Genomic DNA, 7,481 nt, shown 5'->3' with positions numbered 1-7,481 from the left:
TGTTTTTGATAGTAGTAACTAAGTTAGTTTCATTGATTTAAACATAGATTATACAGTTTTAAATATTTTTATTTTATAGATATAATACGACATTTACTAGTTTTAAATATAAGTTTTTTTTTCTTTCTTTTTGGTGCTCGAGACTTTGCTGTGCAAATTAGTGATTTACTTATCCGACCAGACCTGGATATTTTTTTATATTTAAGATACTTCCGGTTATTTTTTTTAATTAGGATCCGACCGGATCTAGATCCTAAATTTTTAGCTTTATGTAGTGTTAATACAGAAAAAACTTAGAAAAATAAATTATTATATTACAAATATTTTAGTAGAAAAAAAAAGAAAATAAACCAATTTTACTCTTAAACTGTTTTATTTTGAACACTAACAAAAAAAAAGGTCGTACAAATAAGTTCTATTCATACGAAGTGTTCGTTTAATTTTTAAAATATGATTTCAATATACTTATACGATTAAACTTGAATTTTGTACCTTACATGATGTAAAAGAAAAAAAAATTAAATGTTAAAATGCTCAATAAGCAACGAATTTTAATTAGTTTTTTCAGATAAGCTTAAATTAAACTATTATATAAAAAAGTTTGAATAAAAAGATGAAGATTAACTTCTTTGTCAACTGTTTAGATATATAAAAGTAAGTAATTTGGTTAATAACTTTTACTCATATTCACGCTATTAAGCTACAAAAAACCTATTCTAGTTTTGTTGTTTTTTTTGAATCGATTTAGCTTTTGCTGCACATGTCATCAGCTTCAGAAAAGAAAACCACCCAGAAATGAACGAAAGATTAAAGCCGAAAGAACCTCCTTGCAAACCTGGCAAGATGCGGGTATTTTTTCTTGTTTGAATCCACAAAGATAAGACTTAAGCTTCTTAAGTATGTTTGTGTCCTGTTTAAGTTTAGGAAGGAAAAAGTAAAGTCGATAATGTGGATCAACCGTTGTTGTGATTAACAAGAAGCTGTTATTACGAAGGTTTAAGTGTGTGTTGTTGTTTAGAGTATACAACTTTCTTTCGAAAGCTTGTCCTATGTTTTCTGCTCTATGTTGTAGAAGCAATTTGATCTGGTGGACTTTTCGATTAAAACAAGTAATTCTTCATGCAGAAATACACTTGACACCAAGGCGTTGCTTCTATTTACACTACTGCTTTACTATGTGAAAAGTTTCAAGCACTTAAATTATGTGGTTAACAAGTTGTATTCTTCTGAAGTAACAGTATAGTTGCAATTAAATTTATTGTAAACCACGTAGTACTGAAAATTTTCTTTTAATTAAAAAAAATTTAACTTAATGTTTTAAAAGTATTTTGTTTGCAATTAAAAAAAAATCTAAGCTTAACTATAACATTATAAAAACCCTGTTTTATACAGTTATATTAATAAAAGTTAAAAAATGTTGTCAGATTACAAAAAAAAAACTCAAAGCAATATTTTGACAAATATTAAGAAAAAATAGCATGATTTAAGTAGAAATTGATCAATATAAGATATAATAGTAAAAGTATTTAGAGTGTAAATGAATATGTTTTTTTTTCATGAGCACAAACAAAAAGTAAAAGCTTCTACATGGCAACTCTTCAGTAAAAAGTATTCACATAAACTAACAACATCTCTAAACTAAAAGGAATGCTTCTATCTCTGCTTAAAGCTTTAAGATCATCCGAAAGCTCCATGTCACGAAACTTTTTAAATTTTATTTTTAGTTTATTTCGGTAACTTTTTAAAAATAGCAGTTGGTTATAAATATCACGAAAAAAAAACATTTTAATGAAAAGAGGAAATTAATTTCAAGTTAATGAGCTTTCATTTTAATTGAAACTTCTGTTTTAGAAAAAATATAATTAAAGAAGAAGATCATTTTAAAAACGACAAGCGTCAGTTAACAATAAAATGGTACAGATTATAAAAATTAAATTAAAATTTTCTTTGTACATTAATTGTTTTATCTTTTGTGTTTTGTAGTTTTATTAATGTATTCAAATAATTTTATTTCTTTTCATAGCGTAAACTTTCTTTATGACAATACAGTAAAGCTACAAACAAAAATTATAAATAAAAATAAAAGCTATAAAAGTATAAAAACAGTTTTTCTTTAATTAAAAAAAGAAATTATATTAGAGAAAACTTTAAAATTTAATAACAAAGCAAAGGTTAGGCCTTTTATTATGTTAATTAGTTGATGGTTAAGTTATACATACCAACCTATTTTTTTATTACAAGCGGGTAAAGCCAGTTATTATAGGCAGTTTAACGTGTTGCCCAGGAATTTATAATGAATAATCAATAATCTCATTTGACCATTCACTCGTAGTTGTGTTTTTCAAACTACATGAGCAGTTTTCAACGCACTGACTACAATTGAAAAAGACATTAACAAACTAAATGTAAAAACTCACAAAGTAAACATAACACATATCTACAATTTAGTTTTGATGTTTATTGTTCTAAACCCATCTGAAAACTTTTTCGCTCACTTTTTATATGTTTTTTATCTAAGAGTAAGTAATTTTATTTTGTCGATAACAAATAAAGCTTTACTTTGGTATAAGCAGTTATTACATTAATCTATCTTAATTTTCTTTAATATATAGCGTTGTGTTTTTCTATATTTACATTTGTAAAATATTATAAAAATACTTGAAAGTTTTGTACATTTTTTAAAACCCTATAGTATGTTTTAAGAAGTCTGTTGTCCTCAAAATGCTGTATAAATTGAAATTAGATTTAATTGTTATTTTGTACGAAAAATTTGCATAGTCTTAAATATTATTTATTTTTCTTCAAATCGAAATAAAAATCCTAACAAGTTTTGAAAAATGTTATACGCACATTAATTGATAACATATTTGGAGTGCATATTAATATTATTTTATTATTTCTTTATGTAAACTCTTGAATATTCTGTTTTAACTTGATTTTTACGATTTATCTAACACCATACTCTACTTATTAAATAATTTTACTATTTAATAAATACTAGATTATACTAAATCAACATCGAGCTATTATTAAAAGACATAAATATCAATTTTTGTCTAACTAGTTAAAATAAATTTATTTAGTCTGTTATAACTTTGATTTTACATTAACTAATTTAAATAGAATTATTACTAACTACTATAATTCGAGCATGTTTATTGTAAACAAATTTCTTGCCACACTCAAACTAGAACTTACTCAAATCGTTTGTGATTTTAATTAATTAAATAATAAATGTGTTAATTATAAATCTCAAAAATGGTAAATAGTTTAAGAAATAAAAAAGTATCATGAAAATATATGGATTAATTCAGAGCCCGGTCCAGATATCACGTCTTTTGTCCTCAACGCCCTGAACCGGTCCCATATCTCTTTCGAAGCTTTCCTGTTGCTGGAATTTCGAGTTTTTGCAATTATGATTTGGATCATTCAAGTTACCAGGTCTCTTTGCAATCAACTGTTTCTGTGGTATTTGAGATATGAAACCGTTGCACTGACTTTGATTTGGAAACGGTCTCACTTCTTGGAGGTGTTTTTGTTTGAAATTGCTGTTGTAACTCATAGCGATTCTGTCGTTGTCATGGAAAGTTTCCTGCCATCTACCTTGCTCCCTTGGTTGATTGACGGTCAGGTCTGTAAAACCCCCTTCGTGGTACATCGGGTTTTTACTTTTATCTTTGAGGTTCACCGTGCAACTAACAGCAAGCTCTTCAAAGTGCATGTTTTTCTTTTCTATCATCTGTTTTCTATGAAATAATAAGTGTATATTTCAAATACTTCAGTCATCAATTACTGTAATAATTTAATAAGCAATAGTTTATATTATTAAAAAAAAATTGAAAAAATATATATCACACAAATAGAAACAGTATTAGTACAGACCGATTTTATAAGCATTAAAAAAGTATTACAAAAACTTCAAACACATAAGCCAACTAAAAAGCAATCCTTTTCTACATACTTTGATCTTTAGAATTGAACTAAATTAAAAAACTAACTATACTAAAACCTTAACCAAAAAGTTTAAAAAAGATGCATTAACACAATTCACATTAGTTGTATGCCTAACTAGTTAAACACAAAGGTATCTAAGAGATTTAATAAAAGTATTGATAAAAATTAGATAATGTGTATTTTATTTTAAAGTTAGTTAAATTTTGATATTAAAAGTTTTGTTTACAACTGCATCCTTAAATTAAGTAGTAACTTCCAAAAACTATACTTTTTGAAAACTTTATAAGAAATAAAATGAAAAAAATTGTTAGATGTTAAAGTTTAAAAAATAAAATACGAACAATAGACAAAATTTACTGTTATTTTCTTTATTAAATACTTAGATTTAGATGCTGTTAGTTTTCATATACTTAGTTTCTTAAAAAAAGAAAGTAAGTTTTTTAAGCTTAAACCCATAGATACTTACTTTTCATTTGATTTTTTTTTCACCATTATGAAAATACATACAGAAAGTAAAAAGACTAAGAAAACTGCCGAAATAGAAACAATTACTTTCCAAAAAGAAGAAAAAAATTGAAGAATTTGACTCCAGAGTGAAGCTGTAAAAATAAAATTATTATTTTTCTATAAAGTCCAAAAGTTATTTTTTGTTATTCAAGAAAAATATAAGTTAATTCAGTTGATAATTATAAATAAGAATTATAATTTTTGACGGACTGTTACAAATTAAACAATTTAAATTAAACATTTATAAGGTTTACAATTAGTGTATACAAATTGTTAATTAACTTATTTACTTTTAAGTTTAGTTTTAACTCTTTTACAAATAAAAGATTAAAATTTGTTATAAAAACGTAGTAAAATTGTAATAGGAAGTAAGTTAATTTTATTTTACTATAATTTTTTTTCAAATTATTAACAGTTTTTAACACAGAAATTTCCAACGTAAAATTATAGATACTTACTATCTTTTTGAGGAACGAAAATTTGACATGTATTGATGACTGTGTGAGGATCACTTGGTGTATGTTTCATACGAAATTTGTTTTCAACACACGTTTCATTCCTACCACACTCTCCGCATTTATTCACTGTTTGATTATTTAATACTTAACTGTAAACTTATAGATACAATGCGTTCTATTACTAGTAGTAATTTTCTTGAAACATTTTGAAAACATGAACTCTTTCAGTAATAACTAGTACACTTTATTAGACACAAAAAAAGGTGTTTCTTAAACTGATTCAAAACTGCGGTAGTATATTTAGAAGTTTTATAATTGATTTACCTAAAGTCGAAAACTATTAAGTGAGTTTTTTTAATATTCTTTAAGTTTTAATATTAAGATTTTATTAAGCGACACGAAATAAGTCCTCTAAACGTTTAGTCAAAGGACCTAGTGTACGAAAAAACTTATCGAGTCATACACCATGGATACAGTTAAATGTTATGTCCAGGACAAATTTATTTTAAGTTAGTTAAAACTTAATTAAAGTTTCTAACAATCTATCATATGCTTTAAGAATTTCTAAAGTTTACACAGTTTAAGTTAGTAGCTGAATTTATACAAATTAAGTTTTAAAATCAATAAGGACTGTAAAACGTTTTATTAGTTATCAAACTTATCAACTGTAACTTAGTTTAAACAATTTGCAGAGTCTATATAGAAATATCAAACTTATTAAAACATAAACTAAAAATGTGTGTATTTTTTCTTAAATGATTTTTTTTTAAATATTATTTCAAATGTAAGTTAGCATAGGTTGAAACCTCTAGAACTTTAATAAATTTTAATAACTGTTAAAACATAATATGAATATGATATGAACTAACTAGCAGTTACTTTTTCATGAGTAGTTATACACTGGTATTCATGATACGAAACTTTCTTGTTCAAAACTTTTAAGCATTTTTGACCATTGTCGCACTCACGACATTCTTTTGTATAGTTTTCTGAATATTTACATAGAATTATTTATTAAAAACGATTAAAAATGAGTGTCAAGTGTTATTTATTTGTTAAAATTAGTTCACAAATTCAGAGACTTTTTATACTTTTCGTTGTAAGATAAACTTTGTTTTTTTTTCAAACTATATAAATGAGACTCAATTTTTAGAACAAGATATATTTCATGCTTCTTTCATCAGTTGAATACTAAGCAATAAAAATAAAGTTTGAAATTTAACTTATATAGTGGAAATGCAATCAACGTAATTAATAATAATAAAGCAAAGAGTAATTAACAATACATAAGTACTTATAATTACAATGCAACTAAAAAAATAATAATAAAACAGAGCAAAGCAACAACTTATAAAACAATTTAAGAAAACAACGAAACAGTATAATCAAAATCTTTATGTTTACATAACTTAGGTTTTCTTAATAAAATACAAATAGCCTCAAGCAGAGATGTTAAAATGCTAAAAGTTACTATGGTAATTCAGCAATGAAGTGTTTTATTTTTGGTTTGTTTTAAGTTAGTAATTTCACGCTTGAGTAAACAAAGCAGAGCTTTTTAACATGTCTGGCCTCAAGTTTAATTAAATCCGAAATGTGAAAACATTTTTTAACAATTTTAAATCTTTTTAAATTATAATTACTAGCACAATCAAGGTTATTTACTAAGTGTTCAGAAATAGCAGATCTTTTAAAAGCATTTATTACTTTAATAGATTTAATTTTCTCATTACTCTTACAAAATTCGTCAATACTTTTTGGAATATGTTCTTTTATTCTTTTGCCAAATTGTCTTGAGGTCATCCCGACATAACTGGCTTCACAGAAGCAGTTAAACTGGTAAACTACCATACTTTAATTTTTGTTACTTTAATATTTTTTTAGTAACTTTGTAATCAGACTAACTAATTTTTATTTTTCCACTGAAGTTTGCATCATTTAAAGTTTTATTTTCATTATAAAAATTTAAATTTTGTTGTATGTCGATTACTTTTGTAAGTAATGATTTAATTAATATTAATCAATAATTAAATATTAATGAAAATAATTAATCAATACGTAAGTTATAGCACATGAAATCGTATAACGAAAATGGTTAATATAAAAATTCATAAAGCTTTATTGACTTTTAGCCTATCTAGTGTAAGTTAATTTAAAATTTTCATCACATCAAACTATATCAAGTATAAATTTAAGTAAATTAAAAAAAAGTACTTAACTTTTTTTGATACATCAGAAAAAGAAAATCAAACAAATTTACGTCAACTTATTATAACATAACAACTTAACTAGAATAACACAAAATTAAACTTTTTAAGACCCTTTCTAGTAAACTTAAGTAAAAAAATTAACTTATAATAACTACATATCTAAATCTAACCTTTAGAAACAATTTCAAATGTGACACAAGTAACGAAACCAGCATATGGGTTCAACACGTAACATTTTTCGTCTTTCTTACACTTTTTACAGGCTGTTGAAAGTAATTTTAGTAAAAAAATGTTTCACACGTTAGAACTTAATAATCATTTTAATTCAAAGTGCTAAAAAAAATAAATAAACAGT

Source organism: Thalia democratica, chromosome 3 (genome assembly GCF_965202585.1).
Source record: "Thalia democratica chromosome 3, ktThaDemo2.hap1.1, whole genome shotgun sequence".
Classification (NCBI taxonomy): domain Eukaryota; kingdom Metazoa; phylum Chordata; class Thaliacea; order Salpida; family Salpidae; genus Thalia; species Thalia democratica.
The sequence above is the reverse complement of the archived record's forward strand: the minus strand, read 5'-3'. Positions refer to the sequence as shown.